The sequence below is a fragment of the Lissotriton helveticus genome, chromosome 7, assembly GCF_964261635.1.
Source record: "Lissotriton helveticus chromosome 7, aLisHel1.1, whole genome shotgun sequence".
Classification (NCBI taxonomy): Eukaryota; Metazoa; Chordata; class Amphibia; order Caudata; family Salamandridae; genus Lissotriton; species Lissotriton helveticus.
Genome location: NC_136068.1, coordinates 744,146,487 through 744,171,730, shown reverse-complemented (window position 1 = coordinate 744,171,730; position 25,244 = coordinate 744,146,487). Strand labels below are relative to the sequence as shown.

Genomic DNA, 25,244 nt, shown 5'->3' with positions numbered 1-25,244 from the left:
CTTAGAATACATACCCAAGCAATGCTATCCCTGGAGGAGGGACTATGGACAAGTTTAGACCAGCAAATCCTGCAGGACAGAACAGCCGAAAAGGCCGTTGCTGCGGACTTGACTGTCCGGGCAGTAGTGCTTAGTGAAAGTGAGAACTGCTGCCCAAGTTGATACCTGACAAATGTCAAGAACTGGAACACCACGTTGCAACGCTGTGGTCGCAGCCTTAGCTATGGTGAAATTAGCTCTTAAGCCCTCAGGAGACTATTTTGTGGCCCCAGCGTAGCAAATTTTGATGCAGAGGATGATCAATTGCGAGATAGTCCTCTTCGGCACTGCACAACCTTTCTTTGATCCAAGTTACCCCAAGAAGAGTTGGCTGTTCACCCAGAACTCTTTAGTGCGGGGTGAGAAAGTGGATCTATATATACACAGGACAATAAGGTAGTAAAGTGTGTATAGAGTCCACAAACCCCAAAGGTATAACAGAGGTTAGTCAGAACTGACTCTCAAAAGTGGTATCTTGGTCAAGCAGTAAGGCAGTACCAGAGGACAGTGTAAAGCATTTGTTGTACACACTCAAGTCAGCAAAAGGTTTCACACACTCAAGAACTGAACTCCAGGCCAATTGTTTTTATATCCTCAGATATAGTTGTTTTATTTTTAGAACCAACAGTTATAAAAATATACTTTTCAAGGTACGAGTACTCTCATGTAAATACTTTGCAGAGGAGCAATAAGTTTGTACACATAATAATCACAGGATAGCTAATAAGCAATACAGTTCTGAAACTAACTCTAGCATTGAGCTCAATGGGTTTTTCATAGGAAAGTACAGTTAATTACTTTATGGATTACTTAAGTTGTTCCAGGACTAGATCTTAGATTCAGTCCTGGGGTCTAAGCTGCAACCAGATTAGCAAAAACGTTTTAGTTACTGTGCTGGATTTTCTTGAATATAAAGCTGTTTTAAAAGTTCACACTTAGAAACTTTTCAAGGTGATTCTGACAATGTTATTCAATGGGAGGAAATTCATGTTACAGGTAAAGTACGATGCGTTACTTTTGTAGCCCAGCACTAGTCTCCTAGGGCCAGCACTGGGGGCATAACTCAAAACAGGTATGTAATTGCGTTTCAGTATTTCGCACGATTTTTTAAGAATATTTGGAGTTTTCAAAAGTAGACAGAAGAAATTTCACAGAAAAGCAGACAATGGGTTCCTATGGAGAAAATACAGGTCACTAGTAAACCCGCTAGGGATTACTTTTGCGGTTCAGTACTGGTCTGAAAGGTACAGTACTGGCTTTTCTCCTGATCACAGGTGAGTATTTTGGAATTCGGACTTTGGCTGATTTTATAAGAATATTTTCAGTTTTCAAAACTTCACACTTAGAAAATGTTCGAGTCAAAATGGGTCAATGTTATCCAATGGCAGGTAAGTGAATTACTGGTTTCCAGGTGAGTACTTGGTTGGTGAAGTTAGGGTTCTGGGCGTAGACTCAGGGGTCCCTCAGGGTCAGGTGAGTACAGTTAGTTCAGTGCCAGCGGCACAGGGGCGGCCGGGTGCAGAGGTAGGTAGGCCCAATGTTATCCAATGAGGGAAAGGGGGCCTTCGGTTGGTGGCTGCTGGCTAGCAGGCCACGCGGCTCTGGGAGCTGGGCTCCTGGTCACTTGCTCTGGGCAAAGGGGGGGGGGGGGGGGGGGAGTAGGAAAGGGCAAAGAGATCACAGCCAGCGGCACTCGGGCGGCTGGGTGCAGGGTGCTTTTGAGCCGTCGGGCGCTCAATGTTATCCAATGAGGATCTTGAAAAAGGAACAAAGGCTGCAGGCTCGGGGACGGTGACTCTCCAGGGGCGACCACCACTTCGAGAGGTAAGTTGGGATGATGGAGCACAGGTAGGTACCCCAAAAGGGAGGCACAGGGGGCCGCGGGGCGCCAGATGCAGGGGTGTCTTTGGGGGTCGCAAAAGCTTACCCTCGGCTGGTCACGGTTGGGTGGCCCCTGATTCTGAGTCTGTAGGCGTCAGCTGGTTCGTCGAGGAGGGTCTTTTGGCACTGGACTCCGGGTCCCAGTCGCCGGGGGGACGTCCTCATGGTCTTGGTTCGGGTTGGCCCGGCACGGGCTCGCCGGTTGCCGAGTGGGCTGGTCCAGAGCTTCCTGGTGAGCACCAGGTGGGGTGTTGCAGCAGAGCCTCTGCTGATGGGAGTCCCAATCTTCGAGAGGGTCAAGGCAGGCAGGTCTTCTGGGTGTCCCAAGGTTGCTGTCCACGGAGGTCGCCGGGATTAGGCAGCAGCAGGTTCCAGGGTCAACAGGCCGGTAGGACTGGGGCCAAGTCAGTTGTTGTTGTACTTTCATTAGCAGCTGCGCGGCGGATCTTCTTCCTCTTGATCTTCTTCTTTTGATATGGGGATCTGAGGAATAAAGGTTCAGGGAGCCCCTAAATACTACATTTAGGGGTGTTACAGGTAGGGCAAGGGCAGGGACCAATGGGTCCCTGTCCTGGGGTGAGGACATCTCCTAGTCAGCTCCTCTCCCGTGGGAGGGGGGGCAGGAGCCTAGCTGGGATTGGGCAGGGCTTCACATCTACAAGATGGCCGGAGCCCGGGGTCGTGCTTCACCTCGCCTCCTCCACCTGAGGGGTGGAGTTGGCAAAGGTTGGCACACCCTTCTTCCTGAGGTAGTTTTTCCTGCCAGTCTTCCCGCTAGAGTGGGGTTAGAACGGGTGGGGGCCAGTTGCTGGGTATAGCAAATGGTCTGGAGAAGCTCTCAGAGGCGGTATGCCTTTGAAGCTTCCCCCTGTCCATCCTGGGGGAGGAGACATAGCACCTCGCCCAGGATGTGCATTGTTGCGGGTCCAAGAGGGGGGGGGAGAGGGGGGCTCTCCACCCAGGGGTCCAGCAACATGTCTGCTGTGTGGCAGCCTCTGCAGCCACTCAGCCCAGATGTGGATTGTAGGTTCGGGTTTTGGAGGGCATCTCTAGGATGCCCTCTCGTGCATTTTACATTAAATCCCACACTGGCATCAGTGCGGGTTTAATGTGCTGAGAAGTTTGGTACCAAACTTGTCAGTCTTCAGTGTAGCCATTATGGTGCTGTGGAGTTCGTAATGACAACCTCCCAGCACCATATACTCTTAAATGGCATCACTGCACTTAAGTGCCCAGGAATGGCCCTGGGTACTGTAGGGGCACAGGGCTCATGCACCTGGCCCTCACCTCTGGCATAGGGCTCTCAGCTGGAGGGGTGACTGAAGTTTGTCAGGGCAGTGGGGTCTGTGGGCATGGCACACAGGGATGACTCGTTTTAGTTCTGTACTTAGGCACTCAGTCTGCAAAGGCAGTGTGTGGGTGCCAGGGTACAGGGCCCCTGAGGGTGGCACAATAAGTGCTGCAGCCCTCAGGGGTCTTCTCTGGTCACCATGCCCTGGGTGCCTAGGGTACCATTTACTAGGGGCTGACAGGTGGCCAGAGATGCCAATTGGGTATTTTGTTTCAGCATAACTTTTTCTTTTTAGGGAAGGAACACAGGCCCTGGGTACCTGATTGGCAGGGACCCAGGGCACACTCAGTCAAAGCACATCAGCAGTTCAGAAAAAAGTGGGGGCATACCAAGGCTAGAAAGATGGCACTTTCTCACATGCGGTCAAGGTAGAACGGCAATGTTCTTTTCGGGTCCAGACGGTGGAGTCGCTCCTCCTCAGAGGAGTGTAGAGGAGCATAGAAAGAGGGCAAAGCGACAGACTGCCCCAAGTGGAATGGTGTTACAACTTTTGGTAAAAAGAGGCCCTAGTGCAACGCACCAACTTCTCAGGGAAGACAGTCAATTCAGGAGGCTTGGATGACAGAGGCAGCAATTCCCTCGACATCCAGGCAGACGTTATTGCCACTAAAATGGCTGTCTTAATGGAAAGCAGCTGGAGGGGGCAGTTGGGCAGAGGTTTGAACAGAGCACACATCAGGAAGGTGAAAACTAAATTAGGGACCCACTGAAGCCTGATGAATGGGACAGGTGGGAACATATGTACAAGTCCCTTCAGAAACCTGTTTACAATAGGGGTGTTAAAATAAGAGGGTTGGTCTGGCAGCCTCAAGAAGGCAGACAAGGCTGAACAGTACCCTTTAAGAGTGCCAACTGCAGAGCCCTGCTGGGTAAGGGTCAAAATAAAGAGGAGGACTTGAGAGAGGGAAGCAGAAAGAGGGTCAATAGGCTTTCTGTACAATATTTTACATATTTATGCCACTAGCAAGCGTACGCGGTCTTGGTTGAGATACGCCTGGCTGCCAGAATCACATCACAAACTTTGGGAGGAAGGTCGAAGGCTTTCAACTGTTGCTGCTGCTCTATCTCCACACAAGAAGTTGTAGAGTTGACAGGTTCAGATGGAGGACCCTCCTCTGCTGCTGCAACAAAAGATCCTCCAGAAGGGGAAGTTGGATACCAGACTCTCCACCACCAGTCCGAGCCACAAGAATGACTTGGACTCGGTCATCCTGATCTTCTTGAGCATTCTTGACAGGAGTGGTATTGGTGGAAAGGCGTACAGGAGACCTAAGCTCTACTCGAAAAGCATTGCAGAGCGAGTGCTGCCTAGGAAACCCCAGCGCGCAGACCTGCTGACATCGTGCAATGTCGGCAGAGGCGAACAGATCTAACCAAGTCTCTCCCCACTTCTAAAAAAGACTTTGCATCTCCTCCGGATGGAGACGCCATTCGTGATCCACTAGGCATCGCCACCCGAGTTAATCGGCCCTGGCATTCAGGGAACTTGCCAGGTGTTAAACTACCAGGGATATGCCCTGCTGTTCCATCCTTGTCCAGAGTCGCAGGGCCTCTTGACAAAGGGTCCACAACCCCACCCCGCCCTGTTTGTTGCAGAACTACATGGCGGAGGTGTTTTCCATGAACACCTGAACCAGCTTTCCCTTGATGGAAGGTAGAACAGCTTTTGATGCCAAGTGAATCATTCGGAGCTCCAGCAAGTTGATGTGGAGTCCAGATTCAACTGGAGACCAGAGTCCTCTGATCTTCATCTCTCCCAGATGGCCGCTCCTTCCCAGGAGTGAGCATCTGTCACTACTGTGTGATCTGCTTGGGGAAGGGAGACGGGTCTGCCTCTGCCCCAATTGCGGTTGGTTAGTCACCACTGCAGATCCTGTGCAGTTCTCTCAAAGATCTAGAACAGGTCAGTGATTTCCGATATGCTGCACCCACTGGAACTTCAGTTCCCACAGCAGAGCCCGCATATGCTATCTGGCATGTGTCGCTAGCAGAATGCACGAGGCCATGAAGCCAGCAGCCTCAGAGTCAGTCTTATCGAAATCCAGGATAGAGGCTTAAACATCAGTATTATAGCCTGAATATCCTGGATTTGGTGCTTGAGAAGGAAGGCCCAAAACTGCACTGTGTACAGAACAGCTCCGATTAAATGGTACGTCTGCGAGGGAGACCAGTGTGACTTCGGCATGTGATAGTGAACCCCAGCGAAAGCAAGAGATTCACCCTAGTCTGGAGGTGGGAGTGGACAGTCTGGGGCAATTTCGCCTTCAACAGCCAGTCTTCAAGATAGGCGAAGACTAGCACCAAGATCTGAGCAGATGGTTAACACCTGGGGGGCGCAGGTAAGGCCAAAGGGGAGCTCTGTGAACTGAAAATGCTCGTGATCTACCATGAATCACAGGTAGTGCCGATGAACAGACAGGATGAGAATGTGAAAATGGGTATCGTGCAAGTCCAATGCTATCATCCTGTCTCCGGGGTCTGGGGCAGACAAGACCTGAGCCAGAGTCCGCATTTTGAACTTTTCCTTTTTGAGGTAGTTGAGGGCTCCCAGATCTCGAATAGGAAGAAGGCACATGTCCTTATTTGGGACCAAAAAGTAGCAGGAATAGCAACCGAAGCCTACTTCTGGCACCAGAACTCTTTCTATGGCTCCCTTGGCCAAGAGAGTCCGGACTTCCTCCTGAAGCAAGTTTCAGGTGGTCCTCCGTCAGCCGGTTGTTAAGTCGGGAGCAGGAAGGGAGGGGTAGTCTTGAAGGGGAGGGAGTAGCCCCTTCGGACTATCGGAGGAACCTACTCATCGAACTAGTTACTTGCCTTCGGTAACGATATATCTGTAAGAAACATTAGTAGTGATAGAGTCCTTACCTTAGAATTACCCCCTGGCATCAGAAAGAATCCGGAAAGTTTGTCAGCAGTACCCCTGCGTGTCGGAACGTGGCGTCGCGCTGCTCCGCGTCCGTTGTTGGCGTCGTGGTCGCCGAGATGTCGCAGCAGCTACTTAGACGCCGCCCCTCGCGTTGACGTCAGTTCTGTACACGACTTTCCGCGCCAGAAACGCAGAGCCATGCAAGATACTGACCACTGGTGCCTTGAAACTAGGGCCCTGAAAGGTATGATCTGAACCCTAGAAATCATTTTGCAGAACGGGGAGGATGGGCGGGGCGGTAAGTTAGCTATCACTACTACTGTTTCTTACAGATATCGTTACCGAAGGTAAGTAACTTGTTCATCTGAAAGAAACACAGTGATAGATTCCTTACCTTAGAATAGATACCCCAACAATACCAACCCCAGAGGTGAGTTTGCGAACCAAGATCAGACCAGGAAATCTTGGAGAACCGAACTGCCAAAGAAGCCGTCTCTCCAGACTTGGCTGCCCAAGTAGTGCTTAGTAAAAGTGTGCAGCGAGGCCCACGTTGCTGCCTGACAGATGTCTTGCAGGGGGACACCACGTCCCAATGCTGTAGTGGCTGCAGTCTCCCTGGTGGAATGGGCATGCAGCCCCAATGGAGCCTCCTTTTTAGCTAGAGAATAACAGGCTTTAATACACAAGACGACCCATCGGTAGATAGTCCGCTTGTGTACGGCCCGAGCGTTTTTACCGCCAACATAGCCAACAAAGAGCTGGTCATCCACCCGAAACTGTTGTGTGCGGTTCAAGTAAAACGAGAGTGCACGTTTTGGGTCCAGACAGTGGAGCCCCTCTACCTCTCTGGAAGGATGCGGAGGCGGAAAGAAGGTGGTGAAATCAATGGTTTGCCCGATGTGAAAGGCAGTGACAAACTTTGGCAGTAAGGACATTTTCTGAGTACAATTTGTCCAGATGGACAGATAGAAAAGGAGGTTTATAAGAAAAAGCCTGGAGCTCACTCACTCTCCTAGCCGAGGTGATGGCAACCAGGGAGGCAGTCTTCAAAGTCAGCAGACGAACAGGACAGTTGTGAAGAGGCTCAAAGGGAGCGCACATTAAATATGTAAGAACGATATTCAAGTCCCACTGTGGCATTTCGAAAGAAATAGGAGGGGAAAAAATGAGTAATGCCTTTGAGAAATATATTTATAACAGGGGACTTGAAAAGAGAGGGCTGATCAGGGAGCCTGAGAAAGGTTGACATAGCAGAAAGATAGCTCTTGATAGTGCCCAGAGCAGAGCCCTGCTGGGCCAAAGAAAGAAGCAACAGAAGAACTTCTGAAAGAGTGGCAGAAAGGGGATCCACAGCCTTTGCTGTGCACCATGCCACAAATTTGTTCCACCTGCAGGCGTATACCAACTTAGTGGACGGACGCCTGGCTGCCAGAATGACATCAGAGACTTCAAGAGGTAAGTCAAAGGGAATCAACTGCAGCAGCTCAATCTCCATGCAAAGAGGTGGAGGCTGGACAGGTTTGGGTGGAGGACAGCCCCTGCGACAGAAGATCCTCTTGAAGAGGCAGTCGAATCGGGGGACCAATTGCATGCTGAGTTGCTCGGGATACCAAACTCTTCAAACACAGTCCGGATCCACAAGAATGTCTGGGGCCCGGTTACGCCTGATCTTCAGCACTTTGGGCAGAAGAGCTATAGGCTGAAAGGAGTACAACTGATCGCAACTCCAGTGTCGCCTAGCAAGTGCCGCCTTGGAAATTCCAAATCGCCGAATTGCTGACAATGCATGTTCTCTTCGGTGGCGAATATATGTAACCAAGGCTCTCCCCACTGTCGAAAGATGTGAGAAGGAAAATGCTACTTACCAGTATGCATCTGTTCTTGGCATGTAGAGCTGCAGATTCGTATACTGTGCATTAAATCGCCACCTGGTGTTGGGCTCGGATGATTGCAGGTTGTTGTCTTCTTGGAAGAAGTCTTTGTAGTCACGAGATAGGTGACTCCTCCCTTGGACAATACTGTGCATGGGCATCGACTCCATCCTTAGATTGTTTTTCGCCATGATGGGAAATGATGGAGTAGCAGAAGGAAAGATAAAGAAAGAATGTCCATGTGTGTGCATCTAATTAAGATGATAACTGGAATGGATACAAGTCCAGGGGAGGCGGGAGGGCGTATACGAATCTGCAGCTCTACATGCCAAGAACAGATGCATACTGGTAAGTAGCATTTTCAGTTCGAGGCATATGAGGTGCAGATCGTATACTGTGCATCAATTGTGCAGCAGTGTCTCCCCTAGCGGTGGTCGCCTGTATCCGTTGCAGTATTTTGAAACAGAGTCCTAAGAACAGCTTGGCCTATTGCCGCTTGCTGCTTGGCATGCGCATCAACACAATAGTGTTTAGTGAAGGTGTGTATTGTAGACCATGTTGCTGCCTTACATATGTCCTCTAGTGGTATATTTTCTAAGAAAGCCATAGAGGCACCTATTTTGCGAGTAGAGTGTGCTCTAGGAGGAACGGTTAGTGTATGTTTAGCTTTTTGATAGCATATTTGTATACACTTTACAATCCACTTGGCAATTTCCCCCTTAGAGATGGGGTTTCCTTTGTGTGGGGGAGAGAAAGATACAAATAATTGTTTTGTCTTTCTGAAGGTTTTTGTCCTATCTGTGTAGTATAACAGGGCTCTTCTAACATCTAGGGTGTGTAAAGCACTTTCTGCCACAGTCTGGGTTTTGAAAAAACACAGGTAGCGCTACTGATTGGTTAAGGTGAAAAGGAGTGATAACTTTTGGTAGGAATTTTGGATTAGGCCTAAGAACCACTTTGTTGGGATGTATTTGAAAAAACGGCTCTTGTATTGTGAATGCTTGTATTTCACTAACTCTTCTGAGAGAGGTGATGGCAACAAGGAACGCAGTTTTCCATGTTAGGAATTGTAATTCACACTTGTGTAAAGGCTCGAAAGGGGGGCCCATGAGTCGTGTAAGGACCACGTTTAGGTTCCATACTGGAGCAGGTGGTAACCTAGGCGGGATTATACGTTTTAATCCTTCCATAAAGGCTTTGATTGCAGATACTCTGAATAGAGATAGGTGCTGTCTATTCTGTAAATAGGCTGCAATTGCTGCCAGATGCAGGGATATAGATGAATGAGCTAAATTGGACCTTTGTAGGTGTAGAAGGTAGCAAATGATATTTTGGATGGAAACATCCAGTGGATCAATCTGATTATTGTCACAATATATTGCAAATCTTTTCCACTTAGCGTCATAACACGCTCTGGTAGTGGGTTTTCTAGCCACTTTAATTATGTTCATACAGTCTGGTGGTAGGTTTAAGTAACCAAACTCTAAGACTTCAGGAGCCAGATCGCCAAATTCAGTTGGCTTGGTTCTGGGTGTCTTATTCCTCCATGGACTGTGTTAACAGGGAAGGCGTCAGCTTTAAATTTTGATGTGGAACCAGTGAGAGATCTAGTAGTGTGGTGAACCACAGTTGGCGTGCCCATGTGGGAGCTACTAGTATTAGTTTGAGAGAATGTTGAGTTTGCGCACTACTAGTGGAATGAGTGGGAGAGGCGGAAAAGTGTACGCAAATCTGCCTGACCAGTTCATCCATATTGCAATCCCCTCCGACCGTGGGTGTGGAAACCTGGCGGCGAAGGTTGGGCATTTTGTATTTTCTTGGGTGGCAAACAGGTCTATCTGTGGATGCCGCCACTTTTGGAAGAATGGTTGAAGAACTTGTGAATGTATTTCCCATTCGTGAATCTGTTGTGACTGTCGACTCAACAGATCTGCTATTTGATTGTGAATTCCTGGAAGGTGTTCTACCGTGGGGTGTAGGTTCTGAGGAATGGCCCATCTCCAAATGTTCTGTGCGAGCTGGGACAATTGCAGAGAGTGTCCCCCCCCCCTGTTTTTGTATATAATACATGGCTGTCATATTGTCCGTCTGGATTAAGACAGCTTTGTTTTGTATTTGCTGTTGAAACGTTTTGAGTGCTAGGAAGATTGCTAGCAGCTCTAGATGGTTGAAGCGGAACAGTTTTTGTTGGTTGTTCCATTGTCCTTGTGTGGTATAGTGTAAGAGATGGGCTCCCCATCTTGTGAGGGATGAGTGTCGTGAGCACTATCTGTGGAACAGGTTCTAGGAGCGGCCGTCGTTTTGTCAAGTTTTTGGTGTTCCACCATTGCAGAGAGCGATATGTACGGCTGTCTACCAACACCAGGTCTGTGAGCTGACCTTGAGCCTGATTCCACTGTTGTGCTAGGCATTCTTGTAAGGGGCGCGTTTGCAGCCTTGCATGTGGAACTATGAAGATGCAAGATGCCATCATGCCTATCAGTCTCATGAACACTCTGGCTTGGAGAGACTGCTGGTGTTGAAAAATGGAAACTAAGGTCTGAATGGCCTATATCCTGGCTGGACTGGGATACGCTAGAGCTGTAGATGCATTTATGGTAGCTCCTAGATACTGATGAACGTGCGAAGGCTCTAGCTGCGACTTGGTGTAGTTTATTGTAAACCCTAAGTCGTGCAATGTCTGAATTGTTTGCTTTGTGTGTTGTACACATTGGCTTAATGATTTTGCTTTTATGAGCCAGTCGTCTAGATAGGGAAAGACATGTATATGTTGTCTTCTGAGATGTGCCGCTACTACTGCTAAGCACTTTGTGAACACTCGTGGTGCTGTTGTGACCCCGAATGGAAGGACTTTAAACTGATAGTGTTGTCCTTATATGACAAACCTTAGATACTTCCTGTGAGCAGGATGTATAGGAATGTGAAAGTAGGCGTCCTTTAGGTCTAGTGTTGAAAGAAAATTGCCTTGTTGTAGTAGTGGGAGTACTTGTTGCAGAGTGATCATGTGAAAATGATCTGATTGTATGTAATGGTTGAGGGGCCGGAGGTCGAGGATTGGGCGTAGTGTCCCGTCCTTTTTGGGAATTAGGAAGTACAAGGAGTAAACTCCTGTTCCTTGTTCCTCTAAAGGAACTACTTGACCCTCCTGTCGAACGGTCGCTCCCCTCGCCTCCTCCTCTCCTGAGATTACTGGTATCGTAGCGCTTGACTTTGCTTGACATCGCTTATTAGATCATAGCGCTTGACTGCATACTCATCATTAATTTCGTAGCGCTTAACTGTGATTGGCATTTCGTTTTCACTAGCGCGCACTTGTGGGCATTTATTTGGCTGTGTGCGTCTTGTTTGATAGCTGCATATTTTCATAGCGCTTTGACTCTGCGCTTATAATACGCTTGACTTGCTGCATTATCCTGAATAGACATCGCCCTCTTAGCGCCACATTACTCACACTGCCTGTGCCCCAAGCAGCGTTTGTTATTGTTGCTGCCATTTTGTTTGTGGTCCCTGGCCCTTCCTCCGCCTCGCTCCCGCCTCCCAGCTGCCCCTCCCACGCTCTGCCCCCTCCACTCCCCATTTATGACAGATGCACTCACGCACAGCGGCCACGCGCTGCGGTCGCGCCGAAGGTTCGCCAAAGGTAAGCCCGTCTACGCCCGTCCGCGCCTGGACCGCGCCCAGAGCCAGACCCCCTGGTCCCCGCTTCACCCATCCCCCTCGCATTACATACGACGCCTCCTCCCTCTTTGCACTCAACCCCGGCCGACACACTAACTGCGCCCAAGCTGCACCAGGACTCACCCATGGACCCTTCACCTGCCACTCTTGCAAATTCAACTGCGTCAAGCCCCAATCCAAATCCACAAACACCCAACAGAGAGCCAACACCAACCACCTCAAGTGCATCCTTCTCAACACCCGCTCGGTTCACAAACACGCCATCGACCTCTGGAATCTACTCGACACCATTTCCCCGGACATCGCCTTCCTAACAGAAACCTGGATGAATGCCTCTTCAGCTCCAGACATCACCATAGCCATCCCGGACGGATAAAAGATCATCCGTAAGGACCGCCCCATCCAAACAGGAGGAGGCATCGCCATCGTCCACAAGAACACCATCCGCGTCTCAACTAGCTCAGATGACAACCTCGCTATCGCCGAACACCTTCACTTCCAGATCCACACCGACCCCAAGACAACACTTAGGGGCACCCTCCTCTACAGGCCACCAGGACCCCGTACAAAATTCAGCGAAGACATCACTGACTTTATCACCCCACACGCCCTCCCTTCGGAAGAATACATTCTACTGGGAGACCTCAATTTCCATCTGGAAAAGGGCAACAACAGTAACACCACCACCCTTCTGGACAATCTCGCCAATCTCGGACTCAAACAACTTGTTAACACCCCCACACACTATGCAGGACACACACTCGACCCTATCTTCACTTCCAGCAAGCATATCTCCTTCACTCATACCACACCCCTCCACTGGACGGACCACAGCTGCATCCACTTCATTTACAATAAGACCTCGACCCACAACCACCCTCAACCAACTCTGCGAAGAAATTGGAACAAAATCACAATCGACCAGATCTCCACATCGCTCCTTCAAAAAACCCCTGCCTATTCAACGAACCCTAACCAAGCCGCCATTAACCTCACACAATGGTTAACCCAAACCGCCGACAAATTAGCACCCTTGAAAAAACATCAAATCAAGCAAGGAAGCAAGAACGCCCCCTGGTTCAACGATGACCTTAAGAAATCCAAGAAGCTCTGTCGTTCCCTTGAGAAAACTTGGAAAACAGACCCAAACACTATCACCCAAGCCGCCTTCAAAAACGCCACCCGCAAACATCACCAACTAATCCGGACAGCCAAGAAATGAGCACTCAAAGATCGACTAGACAACAACGCCCACAACAGCAAGGAACTTTTCAACATCATCAAAGAATTCACCAACCCCACCGCCAGCTCTAACGACATCACCCCCTCAAGTCCTCTGCGACTCCCTTGCCACATTCTTTCATGACAAAATCGCCGACATCCATAACAGCTTTGATAACACACCTGTAAAGCAATCCACCCCACTCACCTCCGAACCGTTACCTCCTCCGAATATCCTTCTCGAATGGAACCCAATCACCACAGAAGAGACCATCCGCCTGATGAACTCCATCCACTCAGGATCCCCCACAGACCCATGTCCCCATCACATCTTCAACAAAGCAGACTCCGTTATCGCACCCCATCTCCGAGATGTCATCAACCACTCCCTTAACTCCACCACATTCCCAGATAGCTGGAAACACGCCGAACTCAGCGCCCTTCTGAAGAAACCCACAGCTGACCCCACCGAACTCAAAAACTACCGCCCCATATCGCTCCTACCATTCCCCGCCAAAGTCATTGAGAAAGCCATTAACAATCAGCTCGCCACCTTCCTCGAAACTAACAAATCACTCGACTCCTCACAGTATGGCTTCCGAGCCAAACAGCACCGAGACCGCCCTCATCGCAGCAACAGATGACATTCGAACACTACTGGACAACGGAGACACAGTCGCCCTTATCCTCCTTGACCTCTCCGCAGCCTTCGACACAGTCTGCCATAGCACCCTGATACAACGCCTCAGAAATATCGGCATTCAAGGAAAAGCATTGGACTGGATCATTTCGTTCCTCGCTGGAAGAACTCAGAGAGTCCGCCTCCCCCCTTTTAAATCAGAGGCCACCGAAGTCATCTGCGGCGTCCCGCAAGATCACTCAGCCCCACCCTCTTCAACGTCTACATGAGCCCCCTCGCAACCATCGCACGTCAACACAATCTCAACATCATCTCCTACGCTGATGACACTCAGCTGATCCTCTCACTCACCAAAGACCCAACCACCGCCAAAACAAACCTACACGAAGGGATGAAAGAAGTAGCCGAGTGGATGAAGCACAGCCGTCTGAAACTGAACTCGGACAAAACGGAAGTCCTCATCTTAGGCTCATCCCCTTCCGCCTGGGACGACTCTTGGTGGCCAACAGCCCTAGGAAAAGCCCCCATACCGACGGACCACGCACGGAACCTGGGCATCATCCTGGACTCCTCACTCTCGATGACCAGACAAGTCAACGCCGTCTCATCTTCATGCTTCAACATCCTACGCATGCTCAAAAAAACATTTCACTGGATCCCCACCGAAACAAGAAAAATGGTCACCCACGCACTGGTTACAAGCCGTCTGGACTACGGAAACACCCTTTACGCCGGTTCCACCGCGAAACTACAGAAAAAACTCCAACGCATCCAAAATGCTTCAGCCAGACTCATACTAGACATCCCCCGCACAGACCACATTTCCGCTCACCTGAAAGACTTTCACTGGCTCCCCGTCAACAAGAGAATAACGTTCCGTCTCCTCACCCACGCACACAAAGCCCTATACGAACTTGGACCTGATTGTCTCAACACGCGCCTTTCCTTTTACACCCCCACCCGCCAGCTGCGTTCGTCCAACCAAGCCCTCGCCGCTGTTCCGCGCATCCACAAAACCACCATGGGAGGAAGATCCTTCTCCTACTTAGCGGCCAAGACCTGGAATTCCCTTCCCATCCACCTCCGCCTTACTCAAAACCACCTAGCCTTCAGAAAACAACTTAAAACATGGATATTCAATAAGTAAACCTCCCCCCCTTCCTCAAGCGCCTTGAGACCCTATGGGTATGTAGTGCGCTATATAAATTCTAACTTAACTTAACTTGAATAGCGTCCTTTTGTAGAAGTGCTAGAACTTCCTGTTGAAGCAGAGTTATATGGTCTGTGGACATTGGACGCTGCCTGGGTGGTATGTTTGGGGGGGTTGCTGTGAGTTCTAGGCAGTAGCCATGTTGGATAATCTGTTTTACCCACTTGTCTGTCGTGATGGAATTCCAGACAGGTAGGAACTGTGATAATCTGCCCCCCACATGAGTGGGATGCTGTAGGGGAGGCAGAGGGAAGTCACTGTTTGGGAGTGGAAGAGGAGCGGTTGTTGTTATCACCTCTGGCTCTTCCCTTGTTATTATTGCCTATGTATCTCTCCTCTAAAGTAGCCTTTATTAGAGGAGGTTTGTGTGTTTGTCTTGAAAGATGACGTATCTGCGCCGGTTTGCTTAGAGCCTCCTCTATAAAAGGAGCAGCGAAAAGAACCTCTAGTCTGCGTGGATTGTAGTGCACCCATAGACTTAGCCGCGTCTGTCTTTTTTCATCTTTTCTAGTGTGTTGTCTATTTCCGGCCCGAACAATTGGTTTTGATTGAAGGGCTGGTTCAAGATGGTGGTTTGAACCTCTGTCTTAAACCCTGAAATGCGTGACCAAGCATGACGCTAGTATTGACTGCTCTGGATGCTGTGTCAGCTACATCTAGTGCACATTTGATTGAGGCATTAGATATTAATTTGCCTTCTTGAATGAGCTCTGTTGCCTGATCTTTGTATTGATCTGGGAGGTGCTCCATTAGTTTTTCTAATTGGTCGTAGTGAGCCCTATCGTAACGTGAGAGCAGGGCTTGTGTATTTGCTATGCGCCATATATTTGTAGCTTGCGCAGCAATCCGTTTTCCTGAGGCATCAACAACTTTGGATTCCTTGTCAGGTGGGGGCGTGTCACCAGAAGTCTGGGAATTAGCCCTTTTCCGTGCATTGGACACTACTAAAGAGTATAGTGGCAGATGTCCCTTAATATAGACTGGATCAGATGGTGCTGGTCTATATTTCTTTTCTATTCTTGGATTTAATACTCTACATCGTACTGGGTCTTTAAAAATTTCTGGAGCATGTTTAATGACTCCTTTGAACATTGGTAGTATTTGCGTGGACCTTTGTGATTGCTCAAATGTGTCAAGTAAGAAATCCTCATCAATGGCATCAGAGTGCATTGAAACTCCGTGGTAAAGGGCAGCTCTATTTAACCCGTTGGCTGCTTCCGCGATTTCGCGGCAGTGCGGCCGTTTAAAAAAACGGGCGGGGCCGCGTCAGCCATTGGCCGATGGCAGCACCAGCGAGGTAGCGCTGCCGTCGGCCAGTGGCCGACGGCAGCATGGAAGGGGTTAAGAGATGATTAAACCCAATACTGTCTTCTGGAGGGGAAGGTTTTGTTGGGTAATACTGAGAATCAGGAATGTTGGGTACATTGTATGGATTTAAATCATCATCCTTAGGATATTCTGGATTGACATCTTCATCTAAAGGGTATGCATGTGGCTCTGGTATGTCATTCCCCCCACCTATATCATACTCTTCGTCAGTGTGGTGTGATGATGCAGGAGATTGAACAGGAGAAACTGTAGGTTCAATGTGAGGAGGGATAGGAGAGGAAGAAGGTGAAGGAGAGGAAGGGTGCATTGGAGAGGTTGCACAATTCTTTTTGGCAGGAACCACGGGTAGAAGTGGTATGTCTGCTGGTCTTTTCTTGTAAGGAACAGCTTACACATGTCCAGTTTTTGGGTTAATATAGACTCTTTTTTGTTTAGGATCTGGCCTAAACAGTTCTTCCTCTTCTACAACCTTCTTCGGCGTCGATTCTTCGGTGCCGGTAGTGGTTGTTTTGTGTTTTTTGCTGTAGGAGGCGTTATTGAGTCCTGTGGCAAATTGTTCGGTGCAGAGTTGGAATCGAGTCGTCTGAGTCCTCTGCCCCCGATATGATCTGGAGATCAGGCGAGTCTTCCTCGGCTACGAGTGGAGCTTCGTCCTTGGAGATGTCCTCGAGTGGTTGTTCGTCCTCGGAGACGTCTGTCGACGATCTACTCCTCGAAGATGGCCACCGGTGCTGGTGCTGATCTCCTCATCTCGTGTCGACGTGCCCTCAGATCCCGAATGGTCTTCTTCGATTGGAAGGATGCACAGGCTGTGCAGGTCGACTCGTGATCTGGTGATAGATAGCGGTTGCAGACCTCATGATGGTCGCTATGAGGGAATTTTGCTCGACATACAGGGCATGTCTTGAATGAAGTTCTGTCCATGAGGCATAGGCCGTACGGCACCGATAGGCCCAACGGCCCGGGTCGACGCACCGGAATGTAACTGATGTCGAAGTTAGTCTATTCGATGTTGTTAATGTTTTCGTAAAGTTTTTACGCTTCGAAGTTGCTAAAAAAAGTATTTTCTAGCCGGAGCAGAAAACTTTCATCCGAACCCAGTGGCGGAAAAAAACAATCTACGGATGGAGTCGATGCCCATGCGCAGTATTGTCCAAGGGAGGAGTCACCTATCTCGTGACTACAAAGACTTCTTCCAAGAAGACAACAACCTGCAATCATCCGAGGACAACACCAGGTGGCGATCTAATGCACAGTATATGATCTGCAGCTCATATGCCTCGAACAGTTTCTTTCTGTTGCAGTACCCCCTCACTTTTTGCCTGAAACCGGATGCACTTTTCCTTGGTGTGCCCTGGGTCCCTGCCAATCAGGTACCCAGGGCCTGTGTTCCTGCCCTAAAAACTATATTAAAGCCTAAACCCAATTGGCATCTCTGGCCAAATGTCAGCCCCTAGTAAATGGTACCCTAGTTACCCAGGGCATTGTGACCAGAGAAGACCCCTAAGGGCTGCAGCACTTATTGTGCCACCCTTAGGGGCCCTGTACCTTGACACCCACACACTGCCTGTGCAGGCTGAGTGTCTAGGTGCAGAACTAAGCAAAGAGTCGACATGGCACACACCCCTGTGTGCCCTGCCCACAAACCCACTGCCCTGGCATGCATCAGCTACCCCTCTAGCTGGGTGCCGTATGCCAGTGGTGTGGGCACAGGTGCCTGAGCCCTGTGCCCCTACAGTACCCAGGGCCATTCCTGGGCATTGTAAGTGCAGTGATGCCATTAGGAGTATATGGTGCTGAGAGGTTGTCATTACGAACTCCACAGCACCATAATGGCTACACTGAACACTGACAAGTTTGATATCAAACTTCTCAGCACACTAAACCCACACTGATGCCAGTGTAGGATTTATTGTAAAATGCACTACAGAGGGCATCTTAGAGATGCCCCCTGAAACCTACCCTACAATCCACATCTGGACTGAGAGGCTGCCTAGGCTGCCACACAGCAGACATGTTGCTGGAACCCAGGGTGGAGAGCTCCCCGCTCTCCTGGGACAAGGTGCCAAGCCTCCTCCCCCAGGATGGACAGGGGAAGCTTCAAAGGCCTTCCGCCTATGTGAGCTTCTCCAGACCACTTGCTGTACTCAGCAACTGGCACCCACTCTGGCAGGAAAACCTACGTCAGAAAGGAGGGTGTGCCAGCCTGTGCCAACTCCACCCCTCAGGTGGAAGAGGCGAGGTGATTCACGACCCCGGGCTCCGGCCATCTTGAAGATGGGGAGCCCTGGCCAATCACAGCTAGGCTCCTGCCCCCCTCCCACAGGAGAGGAGCAGGCTAGGGGTGTACCCACCCCAGGACAAGGACACATTGGTCCCTGCCTTTGCCTTACCTGTAACACCACTAAATTTAGTATTTAGGGGCATCCTGAACCTTTTTCCACAGATCCAGATTACGAAACAAGAAAAGATGAAGGAACACGAAGACCTGCCATGCTGATGCTAAAAAGAGGAAGACACCAACTGATTTGGCCCCAGCCCTACCGGCCTGTCGACCCTCGAACCTGCTCCTGTTAGACCCCTAGCGGTACAAAAGGGGGTGGTGATGGATGGAGCATCTGAACCAATCAAACACTCGCACCCAGTCAAAAGATCTGGGTTGAATCCATCACCGTTCTTTAGCCCACTCTGCCACCCCAGTTCAGACATGGCTATATGCAAATCATTCTGACCCTGTGCCTCATGGGAACAGTCAAGCCCGAACTGCCAAGCCATGCCTTCCCTGGACCGGAAACAAGCTTCCGAGGACCGGTTTCTGGCATTACAGCCGTCTTCAGCCCGGCTTGCTTGAATCCAGTGGCAAAGTGAGCAAGGGACTCACGTCTGAGCATACCCTGCCACACTTATGGCGGCCAAAAGCGGTACAAAAGGGGGTGGTGATGGACGGAGCATCTGAACCAATCAAACACTCACACCCAGTCAAAAGATCTGGGTTGAATCCATCACCGTTCTTTAACCACCTTTGGTTTTGCTTTGTTCGCCATAAGTTGTTTCTGGTCCAGGGAAGGCATGGCTTGGCAGTTCGGGCTGGACTGTTCCCATGAGGCACAGGGTCAGACTGATTTGCAAATGGCCATGTCTGAACTGGGGTGGCCGAGTGAGCTAAAGAATGGTGATGGATTAAACCCAGATCAGGTGACTGGGGGTGAGTGTTTGATTTGCTCAAACGCTCCGTCCATCATCCCCTTTTGTATCGCCCTGTTAAACCCCGGCATCTCCAGTGGTCAGCAACCTGAAAAAACCCCGGAGGACCTGACTGCCTTGGGACTCTGACTACCTGGGTCTCCCACGAGCAGTGGTACTGCTCAAAGCAAGTAACAAGCCCTTGCATCAGCCTAGAACCGCGAACTCTGCACACTCTGCACCCGCCAAGCCTGGCCTGTGCCGGAGTGAATCAAGACCCTGAGGACGTCCCCCCAGCAATTCTGACCTGGAATCCAGTGCCCAAGGACCCTCCTCGACGACCCCGACGACGCCTGCAGCCTCAGGACAAGGGACCCCTCCGACCGCAACCAACAGAGTTTAAGATTTCCCAATCTCAAAAGACACCCCTGTACCCGGCGCCCCACGGCCCCCTGTGCCCAACTCCTGGGTGCCTACCTATCCTCCAAGATTCCAACTTACCCCTGAAGTGTTGGTCGCTCCAGAATATCCTCCGTCCCTGAGCCTGCAGCTTTTGTTTCCTTTTCAAGATCCTCAATGAATAACATTGAGCGCCCGACGGCTCAAAAGCACCCTGCACCCAGCCGCCCGGGTGCCCCTGGCAGTGCAACCTGTACCCTACCCTACTTCCCCATTTGCCCTGAGCAAGTGACCAGGAGTCCAGCTCCCACAGCCGCGTGGCCTGCTAGCCAGCCGCCACCAACCGAAGGCCCCCTGCCTCTCATTGGATAACATTGGGCCTAACTACCTCTGCACCCGGCTGCCCCTGTGCCGCTGAGGGTGTACCAACTGTACTTACCTGACCCTGGGGGACCCCTGAATCTATGCCCAGAACCTTAACTTCACCAGTCGAGTACTCACCTGAAAACCGATGACTCACTTTCCTGCCATAGGATAACATTGACTGATTTGACTCTAAATTTCTTCGAAGTGTGAAGTTTTGAAACTTTAAAATATTCATCTAAATTCAGCCGAATAACGAATTTCGATTACTCACCTGTGATCGGGAGAGAAGCCAGTACTGTACCTTGTAGCCCAGTACTGAACCGCAAAAGTAATCACAACCGTGTGCTAGTAATCTAAATTTCTGCCATAGGAAACCATTGACTATTTTTCTGTGAAAATTCTTCGAAGTTTCTACTTTTGAAAGTTATGTAGTGTACGCAAGAATTTGCATATACATCTCCTATGAGAGGCACTCCGTAAACGTTCCCGGAACGTCGCTCTAACCCTGCGACCCACACGGCTTCTGCCATGAACTCTCCTTGACAAAGGGCGTGCAGCCGGAAATGCATTGGAGTTTGCGTTTATCATGTACATGTTACAGTGATATGATGGCAATATCATTGAAATATCATCCTTACGAATGAAAATTGATGAATAAACCTACTTTACTTCTCTAAAACGTGGAATCATTTCGATGAACATTTACGGAGTGCCTCTCATAGGAGATGTATATACAAATTCTTGCGTACACTACATAGCTTCATATTTTCTGGCGCCTGATGGAACCGCCATCCTTCAGTGCACCAATCCTGGTTTAAACACACATTCGAACTCAGTTAAACGCGTTGTGCACCTCCCACCCTACCTTACTTTTGAAAGTTACAAATATTCCTTAAAAATCGTATCAACTACTAAAACGTAATTACTTACCTGCCTTAGGTAGAGACCCCATTGCTGAACCTAGGAGTCCAGTACTGGATTACAAAAGTAACGAGAAACTACTTTACCTGTGCTTTGAATTTCCTTCCATTAGATAACATTGCTTGTTTTGCACTAAAAAGTTTCCAAGTGTCAACTTTTAAAATACCTTTATATTCTTTAGAAATCATTGCAATAACTAAAACGTTTTTACTAAACTGTTTTCAGCTTAGACCCCAGGACTGAATCTAGGGTCTAGTTATGTAGTTACAAAAGTAATCTATAAAGTAATAAACTGCATTTATGTAGAAAACCCCATTGAGCTCAATGTTCAATTGTGTTTAGAATTGTGTTGCCTACTGCAACCATCGTACCTATTGATTTTACAAAGTTTATTGCCTCTTTGCAAAGTAATTACATGAGTACTCAGAGAAAAGTATATTTTGATACCTGTTGGTTCTAAAAATAAAACAACTATATCTTTGGATATAAAAACAATTGGCCTAGAGTTCAGTTCGTGAGTGTGTGAAACCTTATGCTGACTGAGTGTGTGCAACAAATGCTTTACACTGTCCTCTGGTACTGCCTTACTGCTCGACCAAGCTACCACTTTAGAGAGTAAGGTCAGACCTGACTTTAACCTCTTTTATACCTCTGGGGAATGTGGACTCTATACACACGATACCTTACTTTGGTCCAGTACATAAAGAGACCCCTTCTCACAAAAGAGACCTTGCAACACCTCTGAGTGAAGACGCCATTTGTGATCCTTCATGCACCTGCGGCTGTGTTTGTCCGCCCTGACGTTCAGTGAACATGCCAGGTGTTGAACCACCGGGGAAATGCCCTGCTGTTCCAGCCATGTACAGAGGCGAAGAGCCTCCTGACACCTGCACCACTTTCCCTTTGACAGAGGGAAGGAATGCTTTCAGTGCAAGTCGGATCGCCCGCAGCTCCGCCGGAGACCAGAGGCCTCTGATTTCCGCCTCTACTATGTGGCCACCCCATCCCAGGAGGGACGTGTCCGTCACTACCATGTGCTCCGGTTGTGAAAAGGAGAGGGATCTGCCCTGGACCCAATGTCGGTTCATGAGCCACCACTGCAGTGCCCTCCGAGATCTGGACGTATACGGATAGGTTCCCCATATGCTGCACCCACTGGAACGAATAGTTTCTTACCGGTCGGTGTAGTTTTGCAGCTTGAAAGATCTTTCTGGATTCACTATGCTGTGCATTATTCCGCAATCTGGTGGTTGGGTCCGCAATCGTAGTCTTTTCTCTCTTTTTCCCTTTTTTGTAGCCCAGGTGGGCGTCGACGTCCCACCATTTGGTGTACCTTCCGTGACGTCGGCACGCTTCCTGCGGAAGCTCCCACCATTGGGCGCCATCTTCGGATTCTTTTTTTCTCGTGTTTGTTCTGGTACCGAGGTAATAGCAATGTTCCACTAAGTTATTTACCGCTTTTTAACCATCTAAAGTTTGTTTTTCACGTATTGTCCTTGTTTTCACCCCCTTTCCTCTCCAGCCTCATCTTTCTGGCAGAGGTGGGTGGGTTCGCTAGTAAATCCAGAAAGATCTTTCAAGCTGCAAAACTACACCGACAGGTAAGAAACTATTCGTTTTGCAGCATGAATCTTTCTGGATTCACTATGCTGTGCATAGATTTTGTAGCGGTTTTGTTACGTTTGTGGCGGCTGGGTGGAAGATGAGCGTTGGTTGTTGAATATATGTTGAAGCACTCTTTGTCCTACTTGTGCTTCCTTGTTCATTTGTACATCCACGCAGTAGTGCTTAGTGAACATGTGCACTGAAGCCCATGTTGCCGCCAGGCATATGTCCTGAATTGGTGTGTTGGCCAGAAAGGCGATTGTTGCCCCTTTCTTTTTTGTCGAGTGGGTCTGTGCCCCTCCTGTTAGTTCCTGCCCTGCTTGCTTGTGGCAGAATTGTATCATTTGTGCGATCCATCGAGCGATGGTGTTTTCTGTCACTGGTCTACCCAGGAAGCGGTTTGCGAAGGACACGAAGAACTGCTTCGTCTTCCTGTGGTCCTTTGTCCTTCCTATGTAGTGCATCACTGCCCTTCTTGCGTCTAGGGTGAAGAGCGCCCTCTCTGCGCTTGTTGTGGGCTTTTGGAAGAAGCTCGGTATCTGTATACTCTGATTCATATGGAAACGTGAAACCACCTTTGGCATGAAGTGTGGGTCCGTTCTTATTACGACCCTGTCACTGTGTATCTGTATATAGGGTTCTTGCAAGGTTAGTGCTTGGCGCTCGCTTACCCTGCGTAGCGAGGTGATTGCTACCACGAAGGCCGCTTTCATAGTTAGCATTTGTAGTTTTGCCTTGTGGATTGGCTCGAAAGGTGCTTTCATGAGCTCTGTCAGTACCACATTGAGGTTCCATGCCGGCAGTGGCATCCTTTTTGGCGGCGCTATTATTTTAGCTCCCTCCAAGAATCTTTTCACTACTTGAGATGTAAAGAAGTTCCTCCCTGTTTCTCCTCTTGTGTATGCCACAATCGCTGCCAGGTGTACCCTCAGCGAGGATGAGCTTAGCTTGGCTTTTATTAGGTGCGTGAGGTATCTTAGCACCGTTGATTCCTTGGTCAGCTTTCTCTGGAGTTTTTTCTTGCAGGACCATTGAGTGAATCTTTTCCATTTTTCCCCATAGCACTTGCGTGTGCTGGGCCTCCTTGCCTCTCGCAGCACCCGTAGGGTGCTCTCTGGTAGTTTCAGATGTGCGAACTCTAAGTTCTCAGGAGCCAAGCTGATAGGCTGAGGCCCTCCGGCTCTGGGTGTAGAACTTCTCCGTTTTCCATGGAGAGTAGGTCTTTTCTTTTTTAGAACTTGTGGGGTGGACCCTGTGCCATCTCCATTATCTGTGAGTACAGGTCTGCCTGGCCCATTGTGGTGCCACCAGGATGAGCGTCATGTTGCTCGTCATGCATTTGTTGAGAACCCTGGGAATCAGTGGTATCGGGGGAAAAGCGTAGGCAAATGTTTTTGACCAGCTTATCCATAGGGCATTCCCTTGGGATAGTGCCTCTGGTTGTCTGGATGCAAAGTACTGGCATTTTGCATTCTGGCGTGTTGCAAACAGGTCTATTGTCGGAGTGCCCCACCTCCTGAATAGTCTCTGTTTCCTGTATGTTGAGTTCCCACTCGTGGGATGCTGAAGTCTGCCTGCTGAGCCAATCTGCTTCTACATTGTCCTTCCCTGGCAGGTGTATGGCTAGCAGGTCTATTTTGAGTGGTATTGCCCATCTCCAGATCTCCTGTGCCAAGCTTGACAGAGGGAATGATTGTGTTCCCCCCCTGCTTGTTGATGTAAAACATCGTTGTGGTGTTGTCTGTCTGTATCAGCACCTTCTGGTTGTACAGCTGTTTCTGGCCTTAAGGGCAAGCAACACTGTTTTCAGCTCCAGGTAATTGCTGTGTTTGACCGCATCCCCTGGGCTCCACAGACCCCTCACTCTGAGCCTGTTCATGTGTGCGCCCCATCCCTTCTGGGATGCGTCTGTGGTGATGTCACTGTTGGGTCCGGTGGCTTTAGAGGCTTCCCTATTGTTATCCTTTCTTTGGTCCACCACTTCATTTCTTCCTGCACCTTGTGCGTTACAACCACTAGATCCTCCCAACTTCCTGTAGCTTGTGACCATTGCTGTTGCAGCCACTCTTGGAGTGGTCTCATCTGCAGGCGTACATTGGGGACCAGGTGTATGCATAACGCCATCATTCCCAAGATCTAGCTCACTGTCCTCACTGTCAGAGCTCGCCCCTTCTGGTAGTGATGTTTCTCCCTCAGTAGGCTGAGTGTCCTCTTCTCGCTGGGTAACACCCTGCATTGGATGGTGTTGATTTGAGCTCCCAGGAAGATCTTCACTTGCTCCAGTTCCATCGAGCATTTTCCCCAGTGTATGTAGAATCCCAGGCTTGCTAGCGTTCTTGTGACCTGTTCTGCATGATCTTTGCATGTCCTGTAAGAGCTTGCCTTTACGAGCCAGTCGTCAAGGTAGGGGTACACGTGTATCCCCTCTCTTCGCAGATGTGCGGCCACTGCTGCGAGGCATTTGGTGAATACCCTTGGTGCGGACTTTAGACCGAATGCCAGGGTTGTGAATTGGTAGTGATCCTTGTTTACTGTGAATGTGCATGTGCTTGTGCTGCCTGTTCATGGGGATGTGCAGGTACGCATCTTTGAGGTCTATGGTGGACAAGAAGTCCCAGACCTTTATCTGTGGGATGACCTCTTGCAGGGACGTCATCTTGAATTTTTGAGTCTTTACATATTTG

At 49.4% G+C, this 25,244-nt stretch overlaps 1 protein-coding gene across 1 annotated transcript in view; it reads right to left on the bottom strand.

Annotated features, from left to right (window-relative positions):
- Positions 1-25,244, bottom strand: part of AFF4 (ALF transcription elongation factor 4) — a 907,016-nt gene that overhangs the window by 298,686 nt on the left and 583,086 nt on the right. The gene's annotated exons all lie outside the window — the stretch shown is intronic.